This window comes from Podarcis pityusensis, assembly GCF_964106645.2.
Source record: "Podarcis pityusensis genome assembly, chromosome: 5".
NCBI classification, from domain to species: domain Eukaryota; kingdom Metazoa; phylum Chordata; class Lepidosauria; order Squamata; family Lacertidae; genus Podarcis; species Podarcis pityusensis.
The window spans coordinates 74,138,133-74,165,094 of record NC_138032.1 but is presented as its reverse complement, the minus strand read 5'-3'; the positions used below and the strand labels follow the sequence as shown (position 1 = coordinate 74,165,094).

The window sequence follows — 26,962 nt, the reverse complement described above, 5'->3', positions numbered from 1 at the left end:
GGTTTTGCTCCAAGTACTTGACTAGGGAGGAAATGATTTGCGGGAAATTTTCTGTCCTTTCCATCACTCAGGCTTAGAATTTAAGCAGCTTCAAGGTGCCTCCTACCCATGCATGTAATTTCATAAGCACTACCCGGCATTAGACCCATTCCTACAAAGAGCTGACTTCCTCATTTTTGGCAAACAATGCCTAGCTGTTATAGGAAGCTCTGGAAAGAACTTTACAGGAGAGAATCAAGATCACACTATTTCACTGTAATGCACAGCCATTTTTATACATCTCACTTCCCTCTACAGCCCTTGCAGATACCGCCTTCTTAACCCTTGGACCCACTATTAGTGATGCATTTACATGTCACTGGTTTATGCTAAATTGCGGAATTCCCTCTCCACTTCTAGCAATTTCATTGTATAGTTTCCGCCATTTGGTGAAGCTGTACTTCTTACCCAGGCCTTTGACCCCGATACAGTCATACCTCAGGTTGAGTCGCTTCAGATTAAGCAGTTTTGGGTTGCGCTCCACGGCGACCTGGAAGTAACATAGCGCATTACTTCCGGGTTTCGCTGCTTGCGCATGTGCAGACGCTCAAAATGACGTCATGCACATGTGCGGAAGCAGCGAATCGCGACCTGCGCACGCTTAGACGCGGGTTGCGTTCGCTTCAGGATGTGAACGGGGCTCCAGAATGGATCCCGTTCACATCCAGAGGTACCACTGTATATATGACCCTCCCTATTCCTCTGGTGGTGAATTTTTAAATCTGATTTTAATATTGTATTTTTATATCGTTGTAACCTACTCAGGGACCTTGTGGTGAAGGGTCAGTGAGAAATGATTATCACCATCATCATTGCTGGCTCAGACCATCTAGCTGAGTATGGTCTACTCTGAGTGACAGCAGCTATCTGAGTTCGGAGGAACAGGTCTTTCTCAGCCCAACTGCCTGAGATCCTTTTAACTGGAGATTTCAGAGACTGAGCCAGGATCTTCTGCTACAAAGCAAGGGCTCTACCACTCAGATGTGTTGAAAGGACCCAAGTAGATTGTGTAATCAAAAGCAGTATGTAGCTTGTCTACAATTTCACTTGCATTTTGGGGGGAAGGTAGCAAGTGATTTTATCTTATCACCTTGTAAGATTGTGTCCACATTCAGTAATACACCTGGAGCGCTTGTAAACCATTAGCTTTAGCACTATTGAAGTGACCCAGCTAATTGTGAGAGTCCCAAGCACAAAACTGGTCCTTGTGCATGGTGCTGGGTAATTTAAATGATACCCAAGCTACTTGGAGTTGTTCACACAAAAGTGACACACAACTAGGGCCTCTTTGCCCAAGCCTTTGGCTAATTGAACAATTCAAAACTGTTACGTGTGTGGTTATTGCTTCTATTTGTATTATGTCATGTATTGTTGTGTAAATGAAGGGTGGTATAGAAATTTAATGTTAAAATCAGTACTTGGCTTTCTGTGTAACACTCTGGTATAATGTCCATGAAAATCCACAGTCTGTCCTGGAAAAAGACATTTCCAGTCCCAGACCTCTATCTGGGAGAACAGATGGCACCTACGGATATCGAAGTTGTCTACCCCTGATCTTTCAAGGAAGGTGAATTCCCCCCTGAATTTACTGCAAGGTGAATTTAAACTGAGTAACTCACCAAACTTTTTTTTCTCTCAAAAAAACAAAACACAATTGAATTCTGAACCAGACCAATCTAGACAAAGGAAATGTTATTTTAGTGAAGATTAAATTTATGTCTGAGATATAGAAAGATTATTGTGTCTGCTTCAGATGTAATTTCATGCCTGAGAATTTACATTGTAGGAAAACTGGTCTGGATCACATTAGCCAGGGTCCTGTTTTGCTGTCAGTTTAATTAAATGGAAACTGCTGGCAAGGAGACGGCAATAGGTTTATAGAGGCAATGCTATTTTGTACGTTAGAACAGAAGAAGAGAGTGCTCAGGTCTTCCAGTTCAAAAAGGACACAAAAACAGAACTGGTGATTCACCCTTGTTTACAGTGATCTTAGTGATGTTAACGCCGGTTAACACATTTAATACACAGAATGCTATGCTGTGTGCAACAGCAGAGCACTTCCAAGTTTTGAAAGCCTTGACCTCCAACAAAGAGGCTATTACCTCTTCCTTTCTTCCTTTTAAAAAGTTTTTTTTTTCCAGATCTTTAAAAGTATTTCCTTTTCCTTTTCTGTTTTATGTGAATATAGGTTGACGCGATGTGTAAATGGTGTTCTTTTTCCTTGCTGCAATGTTTGTCACCAAGCCCACAACACATGAACGAAATCCTCTATAATCAGGAACAGCGATTTATCTGTTAACTGTATTTGGCCTCCTGCCTTTTGGCTTTGATTTTTGGGAGAAGTATATTTGGTTAACTTATAAAGGCAAAAAGCACCAAATTCACTTGTAGGAAAATCGGGGGCGGGGGGAAGTGGGGGAACAGAAAGAAAAACATGTTTTCTTTCTCTCCCCTCCCTTCTCAGTTCTGTTTATTATGACATTTTGTGCTGTACGTCCTGCAGTATTTCTCAAGTGGAGTGAAGTACAGGAATCCAGACCTGCTCTTCAAATCTGACTCTGCTCCATATGACTCAGAAGTGTGACTGAAAATGAATGTTTATGTCTGTCGATAGTAGCTCTCTTTCTATGCAGCCTAAAATTACATCAAGCAATTTATGTTCCAGTCCTGTTTATAGAGCTGACTTGTATTTTTGCTGAACTTGAGTTTTGTTTTTTAAACTTTGTGGAAATTTTCAACAAAACCCATGAACTCAGAGGTGACCTAAAAACAGGAACATTTGGGCTTTTCTCCCAGTTCGTTAAAGTTGTGCAAAGAAAATTTGAAAGAGGAAAAAAAAATTATATCCCTCACCGGCCCCTTAACACATTTAAATATTGGTTCTTTGCCCTTACCCATACATACCCTCTCTAGTGCAAGTGGTTCATTAGACTGACATCTTCCTGTTTGCATAAGTTAAAGAACTGAGGAAATGATGTCATAAAAGTGAAAGTTGAGCAACTAAGAGCGGAATATATTTTTTTAGTCATAGCATTTTCTTTCAGTTGTCTTTCTTTCTTTCTTTCTTTCTTTCTTTCTTTTTAATGGTAACACGCCTTGAATGTGATCTTACCCCCTCCCCCAAATTTTTTGACACCCACCCAATGTTGATACATGAGAGCTACTGGTCAAATATGCATCCAAAGACTTCTCCAAAGCCAGTAGATATGACTGGCAAGATGGTAGTACAGTCATACCTTGGAAGTTGAACGGAATCCGTTCCGGAAGTCCGTTCAACTTCCAGAATGTTTGGAAACCAAAGTGCGGCTTCTAATTGGCTGGCAGATGTTCGGCTTCCAAAAAGAATTAAAAAACCAGAACACTCGCTTCCGGGTTTCAATCATTCGTGACCTGATTTATTTGAGATCCAAGGCACAACTGTACCATGAAACATGAGAGAAAGAAGTGGTTTGGGTGTGATGCCAGATTATGGTTTGGCATTATGTAAACAAGGTTTAGTTGAACTTTTGGGCTCCCCACTCCCTGCTTTCTTGGTTTGATGCAGACCAGAGTTTCCCATTTTGTTCAAGTAAGCAAACTATGGTTTGTCTCCAACCAAGAAAGCAGAGACGGAATTCCTGTGATGGAGAGGAGGGTGGCATGCAACCAAACCTGACTCACATAACCATGGTTTGTTGTTCTATCTAGACTCCATCCTTCTCATTATTAAGTCTTTGTAGCTGAGAATATGTGTAAATGTAGGTTTTCTGCCTGATAACAGAATGCTGTTGACTTCCATTGGAGAGAGACCATTGAGAGTGCTTAACTCTCCCACACTGAAATGTGTGCTTGGCTTTGGGTGAATTGTGCCCAGGGTTTCAATTTAATTTTCACTTTTAAAATTTAAATTAGGGAGAGGTCTTTGTCTTTCATGTCTAGAATGAGGAACTGACCTTCTAAATGGGGAACGTTCAAAGGCCTTTGAAATTAGTTTTAGATCTGGGATATCTTAGACCATAAGGCTAAACGGAATAATTAAAGCTTGTTCTCACTGTTCTGCGACACCAGGTGATTACTTGCAGGTGTGAGAAAGTCATGTTGCACCACAGGCAGAGCTTTGGGGTCTCACGTAAATCATATGCGAGTTCACACATTCAGCCCGAGATTCATTGATTGATGAGCATCAAATGATGTTCATATACATTTGGATTAGCTTTTTCTTGTTACTTTGGGTGGCTGCAATGTAAAGTTGGTTTAGCTAACTGAGTAACTCTTTTTCGTTACATTCAGAAAAGTATCCAAGCGTTTTTTGGATCTCCTATCCTTTCAGAATGATCACTTGACCATGACTTAAGAGACCTGATGTATATCTTGATCAAAATATGACTTCTACATTTGACTGGAAATCAAGTCCCTTAAGAGGTTTTATTATGATTGTGGTTATTTTGCTGTGTTCACGAACCTTGATCCCTACTCTGCAAGACCAGCCCCATTCACATATAGATGTAGTGTGAATAAAGTTATTGTGTTCCTCCTTAGCTCAGCTGGTAGAACACAAGATTATTAATCTCAGGGCCATGGGTTCGAGCTCTACATTGGGCAAAATATTCCTGCATTGCATATGGGTTGGACTAGATGACCCTTGTGGTCCCTTCTAACTCTACAAATTCTATTATTCCCTTTGTCCCTGGGCAACTGACGGATAATGGGAGGAGTATACATTTTCAAAAATCTCCTGCACTTCCTCTTTGCAATTTCCCATGATATTTTTGCATTAGGGGATCTGTTTGAGTCATTGTTAAACCACTGTCTGGATTATGTGAATTAATAATGAAGCATAACTTACCCCCTGAGCATATGCAGAGTGCATTTTTCTCAGACTACGCAACCATAGCATGTCCTTGAATATTGTGTGCCGGGGAGCCAGGATTCCATGAGATGTGGACAGGGTTTAAATCTGTCACTTGTTGTGTGGAGAGGGGTGTGTGAGTTGGTGAGATTAAGAAATGTTCCTTGTCTTTCATGCCTAGACTTTAAAATGAGGAACTGACTCCTTCTGAATGAGGAACATTCAGAGTCCTTTAAAATTAGTTTTAGATTGGGGATATCCTTGTCAGTGAGGTTAAACTTGAGAGTTAATTATTGCTCTTGCTGTTCTGCTTTTGCCCTACCTGCTTTGGAACATATGCAGATCCCCCCCCCCCCCAAAAAAAAGTTGTTTTCATGGCAGAAGACATTCTTTTAAACTGTCTCTGCCACATTTTTAATGTTCTGTGTTACCTTCACCATTTGAGTGATTACTGTATTAAAAATGAGTTGATTTAAATGGCCTTGATGAAACTTGTATGCCTTGAGAAAGAGCTATCCTCAAAACACGTTGGATTCAAATATGTTGTCTTTGCTTTCTTTATAACCTACACAGCTAGGGTCCTCCAGCTACATATCCTCAGGCAGTTTTTAATTGCTGACCCTTGCCTTCAAACATCAGATGCTTTACTAAGAAAGGAGAAACGATTTCTTAGTCATAATGGCGCTGAGAATCTCTGCCAATAGAATGATTTAGTCTCTGAACACTGAAGTGTCATATTTTGTTCAGCTAGTTTATTTTAATTTTTTTTTGTTTCCCACTTCATGACATTGTTTCAAATACCAATAGTGATTTACGGAACTTCAAAGCCATGGGACATTAAAACAAAGCATGCTCAGTATATTGTTTCTGGCATTATCCAATTATCCAATTGAAATTAAGCATGTAATAATAGTGTAACTGAAATATCCATCTTTTGGAATTGGATTTAATGAAGACTCTCTATCTGCCACTATGCTTAAGTCTCCATTTTGGCTCACTTATGTCTACTTTTGCCTTTGTTTTCTTTCCATACAAGGAATGCAAGTAAAATATACCCCTGAAATAGCTGGCAAGGCTGTACAAAAGGACAATTTTGACAGCGGACAGAATACAGTGAAACAGAAGCCAAGGTGCAGCTAACTTTTAGCATGCTTACAGTCCATTAATCTTAGTGGGAGATGTACATGCTTAATGTTTTCCATATTGAAATTAATGTAATTTATGCATGCTGAATTTAGCTGGATCAACATGCAGAGTGATTATCTTCACCAGAAAATGGAAGACTTCTAAAATGTTGCTGCATTCCTACTGCTGTACTCAAGACTTACTGACATCAATACGGTGCAAATAATGTTGCCATATGTCCTCTTTTTTTCCAGGACACATATGTCCTCTTTTTCATGGGTAGAGCAATCATAGCAATCCATAGTTAAAAGCAGAAGTTGGCAAATGTGTCCTCTTTTTTTGCTCTTCAAAATATGGCAACCCTAGACATGCGCCACAAAACTGGTGATCCCTGACGTGGCTGTATGTCCCCATACACATCAAATTGCACATTGAGCCAATTCAGTGGGCACTGGTGTCAGGGAAAGATACAGTACAGCTCAGGAGGCCAGGCCTAGTGAGGCCACAGCAACTGTTCTCAGTAGATCTTGCCCCTATGAGACAGTAGTGAGGACTTAAGGTCCCCGCCTTCCCACAGCTCCCTATGTCTCCTCCTCCCCTGGTTCCTTCCCAAGCAATCTGAACGCTGATGCTTTGTTTGTCTGCTCCAACCACTTCATACCTCTGTGGGTTCCAGGAGACCAATAGGGAGAGGAGCTGGTTATAGCAGGAGGAGGACAATCCCTGGCTTCTTCAGCAGCCTGACTGATCTCTGCCTTTTGGCCCCCCTCCTTGCCAGCTTCTGCCTCTGATTCTGGACTGCTCTCTGCCCCAGCCTCTTCCTGCTCACTAAGCTCTGTTCCCTCTCCAGCTTCTGACATCATCTCCCTCTGACCACACATCATCGTCCCACCACCAATCGCCTGGCTCTGAGCCTTCATCCCTTGAGGGTTCCCCAGGGGATGCTCCCACCTCTTCCCTGTATGCAGCCAGTCCATGACACTTATACAGGGTGAGGCAAATTGAGATGCACGTCTGCCTCAACAATGCATGTACAGTAGAAGGCATGAACAGATAGATCTCTTTTTCTGGATTAGGGCAATTAGAATTTTATTCCAAAGACTACATTGACATTAAATTCTGATTTATTAATTAAAGGTTACCTATAATTAGAATAGTAGTTTTGGAAAAGCAATGAAAATATATAACCTAACAAGGACATTTCTCCCTCAAAGCGTAGCAGCGCAATTAATCGCCTTTATTACGTTTCTACCCTTTAGAGTTTATCATTTTGTTTGTTTGCTCGTAAATTGGGGGCAGCTTCTTCCCCCTCTGGACTGCTGCAGTTCTGCACAGTCAGTAGGTTTGCGCCATGAAATGATACAGATCTTTCTTTTAATTTCATTGCTATCCGACAGGAGATATATATTCAAACCTTTCTGGAGCAGGCTTTGAAAAGAAAGAGGAAAAAGTGGACTGGCCCACTCTCCTCTCAGTTGCAGGCGTTTAGACCTCTGGCAGTCCACAAACCTTGACCTTGTTTGGAAGGAATTGCGTCTTCTTGCTACAACGCACTATGAAACATTTCTTTGTGTGTGTGGTGTGTGCCTGTGTGTATTTTAATTTCATGAGCTAGCCAGCTTAATGTTTCACATAAGCATGATGAGGGAGTGATCTGCTAAAGATAGAAATGCAGACGCCAGTTGGCTATTGTGATGTTCGTTAACATGTTGTTTGGATAATAGTTTACTTAGGATAAATTTTGAGCAGTCTTCAAGTGCTTTTTAAAAGCTCTTTCTTCCAGCCCCCCCCCCCTTGCACTCTCTCTCCCTCTCTCTCTCTTTCCCCCCTCCCTTACTTGGCCCAGATTAAAAGTGCAGCTTTAAGATATTTCTCCTAAAATAAATTTCAGGCATCCTCATTTATAGTCAGCATGCCCTGATTACTTGCAGACATACTGGAAATTTACATGCGCTTTTCTCCATTATAAAACACTGATCTGTTCATATCATTAGTTCCCTCATGACTGGAGGTTGGCAGGAAGCCAAGGGCAGTCTAAATCTGTCGCTGTAAATCGTGAGTTGAAATAGCAGAAAGTGGGTTTGTAACTTTGAAAGTGTAAACAGTTTGGAAAATGAAGTAATTTTAGCCTATGATTGATTGCCTTGCAATTCTACTTTAAATTAGCCCAGGGGCTCTGATGAAAATATATGCTTATTATACATCCCCCCCTTTTTCTTTCCATTTTATTTTCTGGGCGAATAATAGCCTTGTTGGGTAGGCTGCTGAACAATGTATGCTTCTCCTAGTGTGACCTTTGGGGGGGAAAGAATAGTTTTATTGTGTGTCCATAACTTTGCCTGAAACAATGTTTTGCAGTTATTAAATAGACTCGTTCTGTGTGTGTATATATAAAAGGTTGGCAATGCATAGAAGCTGTACTGAACTGCAGCAGATTTGTACTTAAACATTGCTTTTTTGAGATAGTTAACTATGGAATGCATTCCTTCTTAATGCATTAGGAAGCTGCCTTATTTTAAGCTCTGATTCTGTTCCATTAACTGGGCGGTCCAGATGTTGTTGGACTCCCAACTCCCACCAGTTCCAGCCTGTCTGGTTCATGGTCAGAGAGGATGGAAGCTGCAATCCAACAACATCTGGAGAAACATAAGCAATATAGGAAGCTGCCTTGAACTGAGTGAGACCGTTGTGCATCTCTCTCAGTGATGTCTGCACTGACTGGCAGTGGTTCCCCAGGGTTTTGGACTGGGAAGTCTCTCTTTGTCTTCTTCTCTGGAGATGCCAGGGTTTGAACCTGGGACCTTCTGCATGCAAAGCAGATGTTCGGCCACTGAGTTGTGGCCACGCCCTTATGAGAGCCACAGGTTGTCCAGCTTGTTGATTTTATTTTATTTATTTTCTTTCCATGTTTTAACTGTTTTTAATAGTGAATTTTAATTTGTTGTAAGTAACCCAGCCTAGGACCTGCTCATGAAGGGCAGTAATAAATATGATGATAATGATGAATGACGGTGGTAATAATACTAATACTAATATTACTACTAATAATAGAAAAGCCAATGTCCTGCCCTTTTCCAGAAGAAATGCAAGGCTGTGAACAATCAGAACCAGCAGTAATAACATGAAATAATCCACAGTCATAAATCAAAACAGGACCATAAATATCAGGACCACAAGAACAATGACAAAGCCACCACCAGAATTAAAATATCAAAATACGAGAAAGCACAAATATTCAGCCAGTGGTTCTTTGAAACAGCCATGTCCCCAGTGTCAGGGCAGAGAGGAAGACTTCACCCTCCACCAAGTTGGTGTTCCCAGCCACAACCCTTTTCCCGCTCATAGGATTGAGTGGCAGCCGTTTTCTTCTAGAGATAACTGAGAAGTGCCTGCACACAATTATAGGGGCATGGATTTGTGGCAACCACAGTTTCTATGCAAGGGAGCAGACTTGGCACCTGGACAGAATAGATTTATGAATGAGCACCTGTGAAATTGACATGGACAAGTTTCTGTATATCCCTAATACTAAACATGACGAATGGTCTATGTATTTTTTGCTGTCCATTCTAGCATTCATGAAATATTTTAACTGGAGGTGCCAGAGTCTATCCCTGAGACTTTCTAGATAAAAAACACGGGCTCCACCACTTAGCTCGGCTGCCTCCCCTGCTTTATTCTTCTTGAGGACCATAACCTTCAGCCTAAAGTTTTGATCATAACTACTCACTAGTAAGGGAAAAGCACACTGTCTTTATCCAGAGCTATACTTTGTTTCTTCCCATATTCCAGAGCCATGGCCTGCCAATGAAGTGAAGACCTGATCTATGGCTCACATTTAGCTATTATTACCCTTAAAACAGTGCCTCAGACTCTTTCTCTTGCAAATGGAATAGATTGCAGTATTACTGTGGGGAAATTGTGTCTGATTTCATAAATACATTAAAATTCATAGGTATGGGTTGTTGTTTTTTAAGCCTAGGAATTTAAAGCGTAAGAGCACCTCTCTTGAAGTAATAATGAGCACCTTTCAAAATAAGCACCTATCCATACTGAACAACAATATGCACAGAAGTAATGATAGTTGCATTCTCACAATAGGCAGAACATTTATATCTTGTCCTAGACTTCCTTTCTGCAAGGAAGGCTTTGTTTTTCTGTTTGCCACAAACTCCAAAGTTGCTCTGCTTTCTCAGTGTCACAGACTGGCTGGACACCAAGGAGTGGGGGGGGGGGGTGTTACCAGCTGGGGCACCCCCAAAGGAACTCCCAGGGAAAGAAGGCTCAGAGCCCAGGGATTGGTGGGGGGACGATGATGCGTGGTCAGAGCGAGCTGACTGGGAGGAGGAAGTGTCAGAAGCTGAAGAGGTCACATTGTTTAGTGAGCTTGAAGAGTCTGTGGAAGACAGCAATGAGTCGGGCGGTGGCGGAGGAAGGGGGTACGGGGGGTGCGGTTCGCCCGAGGTGTCATCACTGAGGGGGGTGTCAAAATGAATTTTTTTTTTAAAAAAAAGGGCTCACTTTTTAGGAGTGACTTAGTGGCTTAGGCGCCTGCAGGTTCCACGCTGCCTAAAACGGCAGCGTGGGACTTGCATCTGTCTACTGCCAGCCGCCCTACAGCTGAGAGGGAGGCGATGGAGAGGCTTCAAGCGGCGGAGAAGGTCGCCCCACCCCCATAGGCGGATCGCCCCACCCCCATGGGTGGCTTGCCCCGCTCCCGACTGCAGGATATGCCCATGCACCAGGCACCCAAGCGGCTAGCTACGCCACTGGAGTCAGGCTGTTTTTCCCTCCTGCTGCAACCAGCCCCTCTGTCCCCTGGTGTCACAGAACCCACAGAGGGCAGAGCAAAGACAGGCAAGACGATGGAGTCTCAGATTGCTTGGGTTTGAACCTGGGGAAGAGGAGACTTCGGGAGCTGTGGGAAGGCAGGCACCTTCAGTCCTTGCAACTGCCTCATAGAAGCAAGTTCTACCAGGAAGAGTTGCCATGTTTACTACACCTGGCCTCCTGAGCTATCTTATTTCTTTGAATAAAGAGTTAACTGCGCCGACACCATGTGAGTTATTGCTGACCTGCTCCTGTCACTCAGAGAAATAGCATCCTGCAGTCCTCAGTAGTGCCCATGTTTCCCTGTTTTCTCCCCCTGTTGCCAGCCTTGTATTTGTAGCTCTGCCTATGAAAAAGCTTGCTCCCCACAGCAGGGACCTCATTACAGGAGGTCAGGGGATGGAGAACGGGTGCCCTCCACAACTCACCTGTGTTTAAAACAGGAAATCAAATGGATGTCTTGATGGAGCCACATGGAATACCCATTGGCATCATAAGAGCCAACTGTTAACCTTTTGCATAGTGGTTGGTTGATGGGCCCAATTAGATCTGTACAACCTGTGACTTATAAAGCAAAATATTCACCACCCAGAAACCACAGAAACAAGGGGTGATAGTTCTCGTGCACTTGGTAAGACACATCCCATGGAAGGTGGTTTGATGGGTCACCATTTGTACAGACCTGGTATTAATTAAGGTAGGGAAACTGTTGCAGATCCATATAAGAGTTACAATAATTCCCTGGATTTAATTTATATTCAATTGTTTCTTTAACATCAGTGCTTTTTAGGTGAACGATTGGAACTAGTTTATCAGTAAAATGTTTTCAACAGAGATTTTCTTTTTCCTCTTGACTTAGGTATTTCCCCCCCCCCCCATTTCGTTTGTTCTTTGATGGGCTTCCAAAAAAGTTATTAAAATGTTGCAAAACAAATAAGGTAATGCTGGAGCTTATTAAAAATTGCTTCTTTTGTTCCGATCTGGCAGCTGACAAATTGTCTTGTGCTGAGTCTTACCTGTTCCATTGTGAAAGGTTAACAGAGAAAATGGCTGCAAATAAATTGCTATTGAATGTTGCTGAAAATTAAGCATAGCAGTTTTTCTCTATTAAAGATCCTTTCCAAAACTCTCTATTGATGCTGCTCCCTGTGTGTCGTTCTAACACTTGTCTCTTACATTGTGCTTGGCACCCAAGGAAACATTAACTAGAAAAGAAACGCCTGACCATAGTGTTACTAGACTCTATTATCCGGCTGTCACATGCCCACACGAGAGAGGTCTAATTTTGGTTCATATTGACAATGATTTCTGACGCTTTCCCTAACTCTCTTCATGGAGTACTGTATGTGTGTGTGTGTATATATATATATGCATCACTCTAAAAATCCAACTCAAACACAGCAACTTGCTCAGTAAAATGTAATTAGGGCATTCTTACTTCTTTGGATGTCGGAGATATCGGCATTGTGGTTGAACGAGTGCCAACTCGTTATTTTTTATATGGACTAAGATATGGCTAGTATGCCATTAACTCTAAACAGTGTCAAATACAAGGTTGTTGGGGTTTTGTGTGTCTGTGTGTGTGTGTGTGTTTTAACATGTAGGCTATATAAATTATACCTTGCAAGAATTAACAAGGCCGTTATTTCATTAAGGGTTTCAAAGAGGGCATAAATGTCAAGTGTGAAGCTTATGTGTTTAAATCACCAGACTGTTTTCACTCCCCCGCCCCTCATTATGTGGCTTTTGAGAGTAGAAGCCATTGTACCATTTTATATATATTTTTTAAAGCAGGGGCAAAGTTCCACTGAATTTTTCAGGCTGATAATGAAAAGGCCATTACATGAAAAACCAAGATAAAGCTTTCAATTCTTACTATTGGGAATGGAAATTGAAGGTATTTCATGCCACGTTTCTGGGAAGCATGTAGCAATAATGGGGTTTTATCATGAATAGTGCGCAAGGTTTCTCTGTGTGTCTTGTTTTGTTGGAGGAGAACATAAGAAGAGCCAGTTGCACATGTCCAATTGCCCATTTAGTCCACACTGTTCTCACACTGGCTGACCACATGCCTGTGGGAAGCCTTCAAGCCGGACATGGGTGCAACAACACTCTGCCCCTTCAATTCCCAGTTCTGGTATAGCCATTGTGGCTAGAAGCCATTGATGGCTCTTGTCCTTCATATATTTGCCTTTTCAAGCCATCCAAGTTGACTGGGAGCAAGGGGAGTATTTTTTGGGATCCCTCTCCAGCTTAAAACTATGCTTTAATCCAGTTAAGCAGAAATATTCCGCACCTATTAAAACAGATTGTATGCTAAAATCAAACCCACCGTCACATTTATATTTAGAAGTGCGTATAGAGAAAAGTGTCATTAAGATTACAGAAAATTTGTTTCCTACTTCTTGACCTTTGCTTTGGACCAAGTCATCTTCCCAAAATCACAATTCTGTAAACTCTTCTTGTTGTTGCTGCTGCTGCGGCTGCTTTGCTAGATTATCAGATGGCCTTGAAGTTTCTTATTAGTAGCCTTGGCAACTAGGATAATGAAGGTTCCATAAAAGAGAATGGCAGAAACACAGGCCTGGTTTGTGTGTATTTTACAAAGCATTCCAACTCATTTGGGAGAAGGCAGCTCTGCATCCCCCCCCCCAACTCGTACATCATGGGAGGGGGGTGATCTATGTGGTGGCCCATATGTACATCAGCCTGATTCATGTGATCTCTCCCCCCAGCACATTATTTCAGAGGGGAGAATAAGCAGAACGTGTCTCCCAAGTGTACAGTTCCACATTTGGGAGCCCATGTCACACATGACATTTGATGAGTGGTGAAGTGGAGGCCATTCTTTCACCATGGGAATTGGCTCACTGGCAGGTAAACATGGGAACTGGACTGTAAACATGTAGGTGACAAATGGAGAGGTTTGTTGGGCAGATAAAAGGAAGGACTTCCTCTACGCAATATGTAATTAACATGCGTATATCGCTGCCTTTCAGTTGGGCTTCTGACTCAGTTTCTGAGACCAAAAATGTATTTGTTGGGCAACTTCCCATGGACCTCTTAGTAGCTTTCAGTACCATCAAGCATGGTATCCCTTCTCGATGTGGTTCCTGTTCTGACCTGACAGGGCAGTTCCTGAAGATGGTGCTGGGAGACTGATACTCTACCCTTCAGCAGGTATGCTGTGGGTGGTTCTTTCTTGTTTCCCATGCCGTTTTATATTCATGTGAAACTGCTGGGAAAGGTTGGGCATTTGAAGAAAAATGTTGTCAGTATGTTGACGATGCTCGGCCCCTTTTCGCTATTTCATTGAATTCAGGTCAGGCTGGGGATGTTTCAAACTGGTTGGACGGGGACCAATAAAAATAATCTCGTTTCAGACAAGGCCAAGATTGAGTGGTGATAAAACTGACCAAGTCTGAAGGATCATGTCTCTTCTATATTGCGTTGTGGTCCTGCTAAAGCAGGGATGGTTAACCCACAGAAGTTGCTGGACGCCAATGCCCATGATGATCAGGGATGATGGGAGCTGCAGTCAGTGCTTTTTTGTTGCTGTTCTGGTACTCATGTGTTGATAAAAGTGCTGTAGGTGTCAGCAGAAAATGCCCACCATGGGTAGCAGAAAAAAGAGAGGTGCTGGTACTTGGTGCTGGTTGGCCCTGTCTGTAGTACAGTGGTACCTCGGGTTAAGTACTTAATTCGTTCCAGAGGTCCGTACTTAACCTAAAACTGTTTTTAACCTGAAGCACCACTTTAGCTAATGGGGCCTCCTGCTGCCACCGCGCCACCGGAGCACGATTTCTGTTCTTATCCTGAAGCAAAGTTCTTAACCTGAATCACTATTTCTGGGTTAGGGGAGTGTGTAACCTGAAGCGTATGTAACCTGAAGCGTATGTAACCCGAGGTACCACTGTACAGCAACAATTTTGCCACTCCTGCCCTATAGAATCAGATTTGTAGCTTGGGAGTGCTAATGAATGCCTTGCTTATGAGTTTTCCTGAGGCAGCTGACTTCCCCTAATGGGACAGTAATAATCTGATCCAGCAACAATGTCCAGTTCATTATTTAACACATCCCTTCATTCTAAAAGTGTAGATTTTGCTGACATACTGATTTGTCCCTTATTTTGCCTTATACATGTGAGTCTGTGTTTACAAATGCATAGCACTTCCCTTGGAATAGGGGAATACATTTTTACATGCTCTATTTATTATTTTTTTGCATCTGCTGTTGATAAAAACAAAACAAAACAAAAATTTTGTGTGTGTGTGTGTGTCAGTCTCTCACTTCATATGCTAGAGGAAAGATCCTATGAGAAGCCCAACCTGACCCCAGCAGGATGTAAATGCCTACCAACTGCTCTGATTTATTTATTGATTATTTATTTGTGAAATGTATATGCCACCTTACAAAGCGGCTTACAAACGCAATTGAAACATTTTTAAAGGTATATATGTACGAAGCAAGCTAAAAGCAGAATCAGTTTTAAAATCCCTGGCATTTATCAAATTGATCTCCTTCCACAATCCTTCCCTTGTATGCCTTATCTTTTAAATTGTTTAGTCCTGAGGGCCCGGGGTCTCTGCTGTATTTCGATTTATGTACAACAGCTAGTTAATACGGGCGCTCCAGAAATAAATACCCGTGGAAGAAATAGGGAGCTGTACGTTGCTTTCTAGTTTCTAGAAATAATTTAATTTCCACAATGAGCAGAATATCTTTATCTCTACTTTACACTGCATCAGAGTACTCTCTTGCGACTTTTTCTTTCTGGTGATCTCTAAATGTATTTTGGCCTTTTAGGGGGAAAGGAATAATATGAATTCTGTGCTACGTTTAAGAAACAGAAATGCTTTCCTGCCTGGCTTTTAATGAAAGTGCTGTGCTTTTCTTCTATGGGAAAAGCTGTGGCTTCCTACTTTTACATATGGATGCAAGCATTTTTAGGTACCTTCCCAGATAAAATTGCTCAAGGCAATGTAGAAAATATATACATTTACAATCTTAATCCTCTTCCATGTGTAAAACCCAATTTACTAGCCTGGTATCGTCGTTTTGTGGACCCCTTACTCACGCTTCTCCCTTATACTCAAAATTTCCTGGAGCCATGAATCTTTAAAAAAAAAAAAAAATTGCTAACACCTCCTTATCTTAACTTTGCATCAGCACAGAGCAGATATTGTGCCATTAAATAAACTGTACTTTGTTTATCGCACACTCCTGCTCATGTTCCTGGGAAGTAAGGGTGCTTTCAGAATAAATGTTTATTCTGCATTCCTTCAGGTTGGTTTGTTAGGAAAGTTGGAGGCCGTTGCATCAAAGCAGGTATTGCCCCATAAATTGCAGTGTGTTTCCCCATCACTTTCCTTAATGCAGAAAGCCTATTCTTTTGGCAAAGCAGGTTTGTTGTGCAAGACCTTGCAGCCAGCTATAATAGGACAGCCTGAATCCCGCTCCCAAACAGTGATCGTCTGGAAGTGTCCTTAGTCAATAGAACTTTCCCCCCAGGGAAACGTGCAACCTGAACCTCCCCACTTCTCCGAAGAAGCTGTGCCCCTATTCATTTTAATAGGGGTTTAATTGACACCAATGCCATTTTAGCAAAACCCTAGCCTTAAGCACTTCGTTTAGTGCTTAAGTGCTTAGGGAAAATGGCCCTGCCGTGGGAAGGGTGGCAATTTTGAACTACCACATAATCAGTTCCTTTAGTGTAGGTAGGAAGATGCTTGGAGTATGAAGTGGCAACAGGTTAGAATGGGAGGAAGGGAAGTTTTACAATTTTTAGGACTTTTGTTGGTCTATAGAATCCTGAAACTGAGACCACTCCACTGGTAGATCCTGCCAGACATTGCTAAGTTGTGAGAGAAGATGAACACAAAGATGCTTAATCAGAGGGGACATTGCAGCAGTCACCTTGTGGCTGGAACCAGCAAGGTGGCCTCTTCTGGAACCTTTTACAGTATGGAGAATTATCACTTGACGTCCACAGATGATGTGGTCTGCTTGATCTCACTGTAGTTCCCTTACTTGGCTAGATCTATGATAGCAGTTCAGCTGCATCTATAAGTAGAGATGTCACAGAATTCTGACTAAAATGGGAATGGAAGTTGACAGTGTTTGTTTATTTATCCCCTCTCTGGAACAGGAATCAGTCCAGAGAGTATTCATTGTGGCTGTTGCTTTCAGTCTCCAAACTATATGTAACAGATTACACTCCCCCCAATATTTGCATTGTGTTTCCTTTGCATTGAAGTAAATTGGGTAGAATAATTGGAGTAAATTACGTAATTTCATCACAGCAGACAAAGCGATATATAACATAGATTTTGGTGAAAGATGTACTGCTGCCGAACAGAAACAATAGTTCATTGATAAATACTGAGAAGAATGGAAAATTATTCCTCCTTACATCCCTAGATCCCTGAACACTGGAGTTAGCTGTTTACAAAAGATGGGCCTGTCTTGGTGGAAGCTTCTGAAGCTAATACTTCTTTTCTACATCAAATTTCATCCATCTTTTATTCTTTTCTGCAAAAACTCAATTTACAGTACAATTCGCATTGATTTCTTGCGGTAAATATTATGGAAGATTTCATTATGCAGGTCCGATTCTCGATCAGTGAACAGAATTGTTGACGCTGTCTAGATGGAAGTAGAAAAGATCAGATTCGAATCACCAGTAATAAAGTAATGTTCTACAGCTGGGAGCGTTAAGTACATATTAGATGGAACGGAGGTTTTTATGTGACTGTATTAGCGTGGGATTGAACAGTAGTTTCAGTCTGTCTGAGATTTGTAAGTATTCCTTTTATTTCACATGCTAAACTTATTTTAAGAACTCTCTGAACTTGATGTTTCTCCAGCACTTTCACAAAATAGTGGAAGGCAACGCACATGATAAGTTTTAAGCTAAATACTGGTACTTTTCTGCTTATGGAAACAGAGTGGGGGGAACGATATAGGAGATTCAGCAGAACTTTGTAGTCCAGTGAGAGACAGGTTGGTGAAGTGATGAGAGTGTTAGACTAGGGAACTGGGAGACCAGGATTCAAATCCCCACTCAGCCTTGGAGCTCACTGGGTGACCTTGGGCCAGGCACACACTCGCAGCCTAATCTACATCACACGGCTGTTGTGAGAATAAAAATGGGGAAGGATTAGTATGCTGCCTGGATCTCCTTGGAGGAAAGATGGGGTAAAAATGTAATAAATAAATAGATTGTATGTGTTGAAAGAATAGGTTGGTACTGTCAGCTCCAATGGTACTGATCATATGTTGTGGGAAAGCTTTTTTGATCTATGTATAATTTTAAAAATACTTTGTCAATGGACGAAGCCAGAAATGAGTGACGGGGTGGAGCCTGTGACTATTAAGCAGTTCTGGGACAGAGCTTCATCGTTTTCAATAAGCTCTGGCCTAGCAAATTTTGAAGGGGGCCCTGGTAGATCAGAGCATGGGACCTGGGGTGGTGATGGTGCAAATAACTGAACCAGAGGCAATAAACGGCAGGTAGAATCCTGATGGCTGACACAACTCCCCACAACCTCTCCAATCAGTTTGAACTGATATTGGCAACAATATTTTCATTTGGGGAGATTCTGCCATGCAAAGATCACTGGATCGGAGAAAATGCGTTACGGAATGTGCATTGCCACTGCTGCCTATTTTACACCAGCCAAATTAAAGGTCCATAAAAAATTCATAGCTGTCAAGTGTCCCTTATTTGAAGGGACAGTCCCTTATTCCAGCGCAATGTCCTGCTGCTGTCCCTTATTGATGGATGTCCCTTAAATGTCCCTTAAATGATGTCCCTTAAATTTCAAAGGAAGCAACTCCTCTCCCCCCTCCCTGCCGGCCAAGGAGGAGGGAGGCTTCAACTGTGTTGCTTGGCTGTGTTGGTCACCCAATAAGAAGTCTAAGAATTACTGAGGGGTGGAGCTTGCATGCCTTGTGTGTGGCTAGTTAATGCAAGCTGAGGGGGTTTTTGAATGCTGGATGCCATTTTGTTGCATGTGCTGCTGCAAACTTTGCAGTGCAAAGCCAGGCCGGGGAGCCATCTTAAGTTGAGGCTGCATAGGCCTTGTGGTGCATGTGATTCAGATTCTATTCAGTTGAACCTCTGGTTACAAAGTTGGTTGGACAGTGTTCTCGAAGCTACCAGCATGAGTTTGACCAGACTGCAGGAGGACAGGAAGACTGGAGTGCCTGGAACACGTGAGGCTGCAGGTCCCTTATTTTGGCTGCTGGTCCCTTATTTTCAAGGCTGCCGGTCCCTTATTTTCAAATCTGTAAGTTGACAGCTATGATAAAATTAGTAAAATTGGCAGCTTATTCAAAATAACCATTTATCTCGTCTTCAGTAGCCAGTTTTTGCATGCAATCTTTGTCTTCGATTATATCAGTTTCAAATAGTTGAGGTGTGGCACGAAACACGGACAAGTTTAGCATGGGTGGCATCTTTGCTTCAGAGAAGCCCTGTCAACAAGGCAAGTCTCCCTGTTGCGTTGCTAATTCACCCAAATTTGTTTCAGCCTCAAAAACAAAGATTTGCAGGTTCGCCTACTGGGGTTAGCTAATTATTTTATTTGCATTTTCTTAATGTGGTAATTCAGCCATTAATATTTTAAAAGTGTTGCAATTAATTAGCTCGCTGATGGATGCCAAGGAGCATTGCAAGAGCAAGCAGAGATAAACAGGAGGGGGAATTCAGAGCTGTCTCTGGAACACCTCCCTTTCCTGGTTGGGGATCACAGCCCTGGTGTGACCCCCACCCCTCCACCCACCCCATCAGATAAAGGTCCTCAGCCTGCATGGCACTGATGGAGCAGAATATTTTACAGTTCGAGGTGAGAGGGCAGCAAGGCCAATGCTTCTGGACCTCCTATGGCTCTTGCAGTTCACTGACCACTTGGGGAGGGCTGTGCTCTCATAGCTTTCTCCCACCCATCATTTTTTCCCTGAAACGCCGCATAAAGCAGATTTAACTGAGCTGCTGAGAAGCATGCAGAATGTCCAGATAATTAAAAAAAATATTTTTTTGGGATGCACAGGAGTGCCTTTTACATAAAATTTTGTAGACAGAGAGCTTGCAGGGGTGACTCACGGCAAATCCATATAAGAGCTTCACGTAATGGGAGTTCTACTGCATTTATGTGGTGATAAACGTGCTTTGGCAGTTGTCCAGTTACTCTGGGTTTTTTATTATAATGGTCACGATAGGGAAGAAAGGATTCTGCTTGCTACTAGAACTGTTCTCGTGTGTCAATCAGATTTTGATCAATGCAAGCTGCCCTAAGAATCTTCCCTCAATTATTCATATTAAGCTATATGCACTCTGTGTGTGTGTGTGTGTGTGTGTGTGTGTGTGTGTGTGTGTTGTATTTAAATAAACAAATAAAATAAGTTCGTCAGGTCAACCTAGTTCTGTACCAGGGAAACCTCATCTTTAACATTTAAATATTATGCAGATTCAGCATTTTAACATACTTTCCCTTAGTTTGCACAATTTATTCCGCTCTGATTCTTGGTGGGGAGGGACCATGAGTATGCACTGCACTGAAGCAACATCCATGCTTCTCTCCCTCATCTCAGCTGCTGGAAATCCTATCGGCTTTGAGTGGAGTGTTTCAGTTAGGTAATTTTAGACTCTGAACTTAATGATCTGTAGGGCAGTGTGTGTGTGTGAGAGTGTGTGAGAGAGAGAGAGAGAGAGAGAGAGAGAGAGAGAGAGTCAGCTGGTTAGACGGTAACGTGTATTAGTTCACATTCTTCGAAATGTGGTAGGCCGTCCCCGCTTCATTTGGGGGGGGGGCTCTCCTGCTCATTCAGCTGAGTAGGGCTCTCTGCCTATGTACCCCCAAAGTGCTGCCCTGATGTAACCACTGATGGTACTGGACATGCTCACGCAAACGAACCTTTCTAGACAAAACAATGAGAAACCATTTTTACAAAACAATTCTGAGGTTTTGTGGCCAATACCAATATCTGCAGGTTTGCCTGAATGGACATTTTTTGTTTCGTTTTTAGCAAGTGTTACTGTATCTTATCTCGTAGCTTAAAGTTTTGGTTAATAGCCCTGCTGTCCTGATGGGTGGTTATGGCTCTCAGATTCTGTTGGTGGGGAAAAGTTTTTATTTTTGTTCTCTGAAAGTGGCCCAGTGGTCTTTGGATAAGAAAGCATGGTCTTGCACATACCTCTGCTCTCCTATCGAGATCTCCTCTTACTACCCTTATCCTCATTCATCACGGTGGAGAGTTATGTCTCCCACAGGCTAGCATTAACTGTGATGATATTTAACTTGGGCTTTAAAGCCAGCTTCCAATCTCAGTCTCAAACTGTGGTTCAGCCAAAAGCAGATACAGTGGTACCTTGGGTTACAGACGCTTCAGGTTACAGACTCCGCTAACCCAGAAATATTACCTCGGGTTAAGAACTTTGCTTCAGGATGAGAACACAAATCGCGCAGCGGCGGCTGCGTGGCGGCAGTGGGAGGCCCCATTAGCTAAAGTGGTACCTCAGGTTAAGAACAGCTTCAGGTTAAGAACTGACCTCCAGAACTAATTAAGTTCTTAACCCGAGGTACCACTGTACTCTCCTGCCAACCTAGCAGTTCGAAAGCACGTCAAAATGCAAGTAGATAAATAGGTACCGCTCCAGCGGGAAGGTAAACGGTGTTTCCGTGTGCTGCTCTGGTTCACCAGAAGCGACTTAGTCATGCTGGCCACATGACCCAGAAGCTGAATGCCACCTCCCTCGGCCAGTAAAGCGAGATGAGCGCCGCAACCCCAGAGTCGGCCACGACTGGACCTAATGGTCAGGGATCCCTTTACCTTTACTTTACCACTGTACTAGCATTGTTGTCACTGATGCAGCACTTTTGATTAAAGTAAATGAGAGAGTGTCTAAATCAGGGATGGGATAGTGAGGTGGGAGAGAGAGAGGTAAAGGCAGATTGCCTTAGTGTAGTTTTACAGCTATGGAGTGAAAATGGGAGAAGCAAAGCCTAGGGTGAGTTCACACATGCCTGCTTATCATAGCACATGTCTGACACCCTAGCATCAACAGTGATGACTTGCACTTCCGAAACAGCCATTGTAGACCAAACACTTTGGAGCTTTCGTGACACTTGATCTCAACCCCCACATAATAATTCTCAGTGGAGACAGCTTATCCATTCATCGGTGCATTATCAAGTGATAAGTCATTTACTGTTGGGACACCAGTGTGACGTACATGTCTGTGAAGAAGAGCTTGAAAGGCTGGCGAGATAAAGTAAAGGAGTCAATGAAGGAAACTGCTGAGTCTAGTAAGGTGCTAGAGGAGAGGATAGAGGCAAAGATTGCAGGAAACCACATCACACTGTAAGTGAGCATGAGATGACACCTGGCTGAGAAGGGTTGGTGGTGTGCCCAAATGCAACATGATAAAGGAGGAAGCCTTCAGTGAAAGATTGGGCATGGAAAAGGTTCATTACCTAGTAGCATCTTCAACCTCCATTCAGGTCTTTGCCTCTTCATTTGTGACCAGCTACTTCACCATCAATGACAGATTAATTCTTTGTGATTCACCCTTCCACTGAAACCTTGCTGACAAAGCATAATAAAGGAAGACAGTGGTGCTAGTCCCTTTGGTGATTATTCAGGAAATTATGTTCTGGTGTTCTAAAAGCTTTGTCTCCCTCAGTTATGTGGGTTGTTATATGGGACAGCTCCATTAATTTGCAAGCTCACCTGTCAATGAATCTTTCTATTGCATCTAATTTCTTTTGTGCCGCCAGGGCCAAGTGGGTGCTATAGGTAGCACACCCACAGCTAGACCCGAATGGTGTGCAGGTCAGGATCCCTGCAGTCCCTCAGTCTTCACTGTGAGCTGTAAACAGTGGAGAAGTCAAAGGCAAAAGGCCAGATTCCCAGTGTTTATATAAGTCCTGGCCAATCTGGAGGCTTTGTACTGACTGCCAATCACAGGGGTCAATGTTGTTCAGCTTTATTCCTATTTAGAGAGGGGTTTGAGGCCTGACTACACAAGCATACACATGGGCATCCACCCCACCAAAACATTTCGCCACCATAATCGTTGACACTAGATCCAGAAGCTGCCAGTTCTAGCCCTGTTGTCCCTGACACATGCTTGCATTGCTTAAAGGATCTGTTTTCCTATATGAAAATACATTCTATAAGGCTGGGACGTTTTAAACACTTGGCCTTTCTTTGGTTTAAATTAACGAATAGTGTGATTATACTAAAATAACTGTTCTGTTGTTAAAGCTTTCCTCCTTGTGTGTCTATTTTGTTAGCTGTTCAGTGACTGCTTCAGTTGATTGCTGCATCAAAAATTAACATATTGTGAAGGGTGTGGCGTCAGCAGCTGACTTACAGTACAAGCCATTTCTCAAAATAGCCACAGCCGTGCAATAGTGACACACAATTTATGTCACAGGATTTAGCAGTAATAATAACTGTGGCCTATTCATTTACATTTTGGGCAGTATTCTTCCATTCTCTCCTCTCTCTCTGTTTTTCACTTTCCTTCCCAACCCTTTCCTTCCTTTTAATTACCTTTTGCTTTTTAATATTTTCGTTTCTTTCTTGGCTTGCTTTCGGTTTAACAGCCAACGAGATGTGCGTGTTTGTCTTTGTGTGTAACGGTACATTTTATCCATTAGTTTAACTGCAAGTGTATTTCTCGCTTTGATATATAAATTTGTGCTAACTCGACTGCCTTGGGAGAGATTTAGATTTGTGGTAGGATACGTCACACGAAGCTGGAACTGGAGGACTGATAAAGTTGATGCACAAGTTTGGAATCTTAAACACCGACAGCCAATTCAGTCTCTTTAGATTGAGGCGCTCACACAGTCCCCTTCCACAAACGTCTTTCTGTATAATGTCTCGTAATTAGAACAGGAAATCATTGAGTAACTGTGCGATGAATAAGAGTACTTAGGCTGAAAGGAAAATTACCTTCTGAGAAATTATATTCACCATTTCCCCCTCTTCTCTCGGTTCACATTACAATGTTGGCAATGATAGTAACAGATGCAAGTATTCTTATCTGCACAGTATTGTTCTTCTGATTTTGCCCTTCCCCCTCAACAAGAAAAAACAGAATATAGGAAACGTCTAATTAGAAAACAGAATTCTGTGTCACAGCAGAATAGCAACAACACAGAAACGTCAATATAATTATCAATATATCTAAAGGCTGGCGCTATGTCAAGTGTATGAAGTTCTTGTTTTGCCTTGGCTCCGTTGCTAGGAGCACTATTTTTTATTTTATTTTTAAGAAGAGAGCTCAAAGAGAGAAATATCTGATGTAATAAAGGTACCACTCTGAAACGGTTTCAAGAGTGGCTCCTGTTCATGTGAGGGGCTCCCAAATCGGATGCTTTGTAGTCCTACCTGGAGATGCCAGGGACTGAATTTGGGGTGTGCTTCTACCACAGTGGCCTTTCCTTACTTTTACACTCTTGGTTCTCATCCTCTGTATAGACAGGGAATAATGAATATAATCAAAAAACAGCTTTTTTCTATCATCTGGTTAGTTCTTGATAATGTATATTATTTTCCACAGAAATACAATGCGAAAGAGAGAGAGATTTGTTACATTTCCAAGTTTGTAGCTGGAAAAGGAGAATATAGGTTGGGAGTTTTTTCTTTAAAAAATGTCTAATACATATTTGGAATCTGTTCAGCAAATAAAGGAGAGATCTTTACATGTTTGTTTCTATTGGCATCGGAATGCATTTGCACTAATACGATTAAAAGAACGAAAGGGCAGAATACTTGGCAGATTTTTGTAGCTGGGGTAATTAGGTGCAGGAAGGAACATGCATATTTTTTCCACACAGCTCTATAAAATCCTAGTGTGAAGATTGTTTTGTGTGTATTTTTTAAAAAAATAAAAGGGGGGGAAGCTTACTGAAGTTAAAAGCAGATTATGGCGGTTAGCAATAATCATTATGGTGTCATGTTTCCGAACACAAACAAAGCAAGCTACTTTTATGTCTTTCCTTGTTCAGTCTGTGAGAAGGTTTTGATCTGTGAGCAGTTTTTGATCAGGAATTCATACTGTTGTGTCCCCCCCCCCAAAAAAAACCTTTTGTGAATTGTTCTGGGCTGCTTTGGAGGTTGTCATGCGGTTTAGTGGAAAAAGTGCTGGACTTTCACCCGAGTTCAGATCTTGCCTCTCAAGAGGGCCATTTTCAACACTCTTTTTAGCTCGAATAGGTCATTCAACTGAATCACGCTTAAGCAACCATGTGAGGGGGAGAGTGTTGCCAGGTCCCACCCCCTCTGGGCATCATCTTTCTCAACTTCAAAGCCCTCTGCAACTTTGGGGGCAAAGATCTGAAGTGGAAGGCCTCCTTTACTTGTGCAGGTTCCCCACATGATTTAGAATCCCACACAGCTGAGGTTCTTCGTTGCATGTAAACTACTGGAAGGTGATGTGCTGGAGTGGGTGGGGCTTGGCAGCATCCTCTCACTGCCCCAGCATGTTTATACACAATTTACCGTGTTTTTTGCACCATAACACTCACTTTTTTCCTCCTAAAAAGTAAGGGGAAATGTCTGTGCGTGTTATGGAGGGAATGCCTACGGGTGGCATGCCTACGGATTTTCCTCCTCTAAAAACTACGTGCGTGTTATGGTCGGGTACGTGTTATAGAGCGAAAAATACGGTAATTTAATGCCCAAATTGGTTTGTAGGCATGGTCATATCTGTAATGAAACTTCTCCTGAAGTTTACTTGGGCATTCATTGCTTGTTACCGGTCAATTCATCCAGATTGCCAGACATCCCATCACAAACAACGGCCCATTTTTCAACTTTCCCATCTCATGGACTGTAAGGACCGGGACAGTCAAAGACACTTTGGTTCCTGAGGGCGGGGAGAGAGGGATCTAAATATCATCCTCTTTTCACTATTTAGCATGGTCAATGCCTGTTCAGTTTGGGGTATGTTGTGTATCCCATGGATTAGATCTGTCTCTCATTCTACCATCCTTCATGACACCCACAATCTACTACCTGAGGCAGCTTCCATGTCTTACCTCATGGTAGGGTTGCCTCCCTTCTGGACACATAGTGAATAACTGTGGACTATTGCTTCATTCTAAGACCCTCCAAATTACCAGGCCCAGCTGGAGGTTCTACATGGAATTTGGGGGAGGAGAAATAATACTGCCTCTGTATGCTTGCATCTCTAGGGAAGAAGTTGAGGTGAACAAGACTCAGCGATACTTAGGCAGTGTTGTTTCAGATTTTATTCTCTTCCTTGTGTGCTGTCCTGCTGAGCCACAGAAGGAGAAAAGGAAATCTAAGCAATGGCGCTGGCCTAGTCCCATGTTGGACTGATTTGCACTAGGCACTTAAATATAGAGATCTTCCCACTTTGAAATGAACGTAAAGCTCAAATTGTAGCAGGATTTTTTTTGGGGGGGGGTGTATACAGCCTCTTTCCTTGGGTCAGACCCTGGCTACTTTTATTTGGAACTTTTATTTGGTGGTGGAGCTTGTAGGAGAGCCTCTCCTACTTTTTCTCCTGTAATTCAAGCAGTGAATATTTGGCTCAAGAGACGTAGATTGTGCCCAAGGTAATAATTTGATCTTTGCCTTTAGGGAAGCATGGCCTCTACAGCTGAAATCAAAATTTAAAAATACTACTACTATTAAAATACACTTTCTTTATTATTATTATTATATCTCCAGCAGCTCCTCATGCCAAATGGCAGGCTGCTTTGGAAACTGAGGATACTTTCAAAAGTAGTTTATGATATGGCACAGGGGTCTGCTATCCCAAGGAGTGAAGAAAGTAAATCATCCTTCCTGGATGGATATGCCTGCAGTTTAGCTCTTTCTGGATCCTAATCCTTTTTTTAAAAAAGGTTATATTGATTTGAAAAAGTCTGCCTTATTGGTGAGACTATTCTGTGCTCTCTCCCTTGACAGTGAACATGAAATTCAACACGAATCTTCACTGCAGTAACTCCTCTCCCCTCTGAATGAAAACTGTATAAATTGATCAGTGCCTCCGTAGCCTCAGTTAAGAATGAGAGGCCAGGACCTTGCTTTGCAGTTTTGCTTGTTGTCTAGAAATCGGTTCTGAAGTTGAGATAAATTGGCAACTGTATATA

The 26,962-nt window shown here is 42.3% G+C and overlaps 1 protein-coding gene across 4 annotated transcripts in view; it reads left to right on the top strand.

The window, feature by feature from the left end:
- Positions 1-26,962, top strand: part of ARID5B (AT-rich interaction domain 5B) — a 182,154-nt gene that overhangs the window by 54,914 nt on the left and 100,278 nt on the right. The window contains exon 1 of one of the 4 annotated variants that reach the window (XM_081004867.1): positions 9,278-9,299. The exons of the other annotated variants lie outside the window; for them this stretch is intronic. The gene's annotated coding sequence lies outside the window, so the exon portion shown is untranslated. Of the gene's footprint in view, positions 1-9,277; positions 9,300-26,962 lie in introns of those variants that run through there. 4 annotated transcript variants of the gene reach the window in all.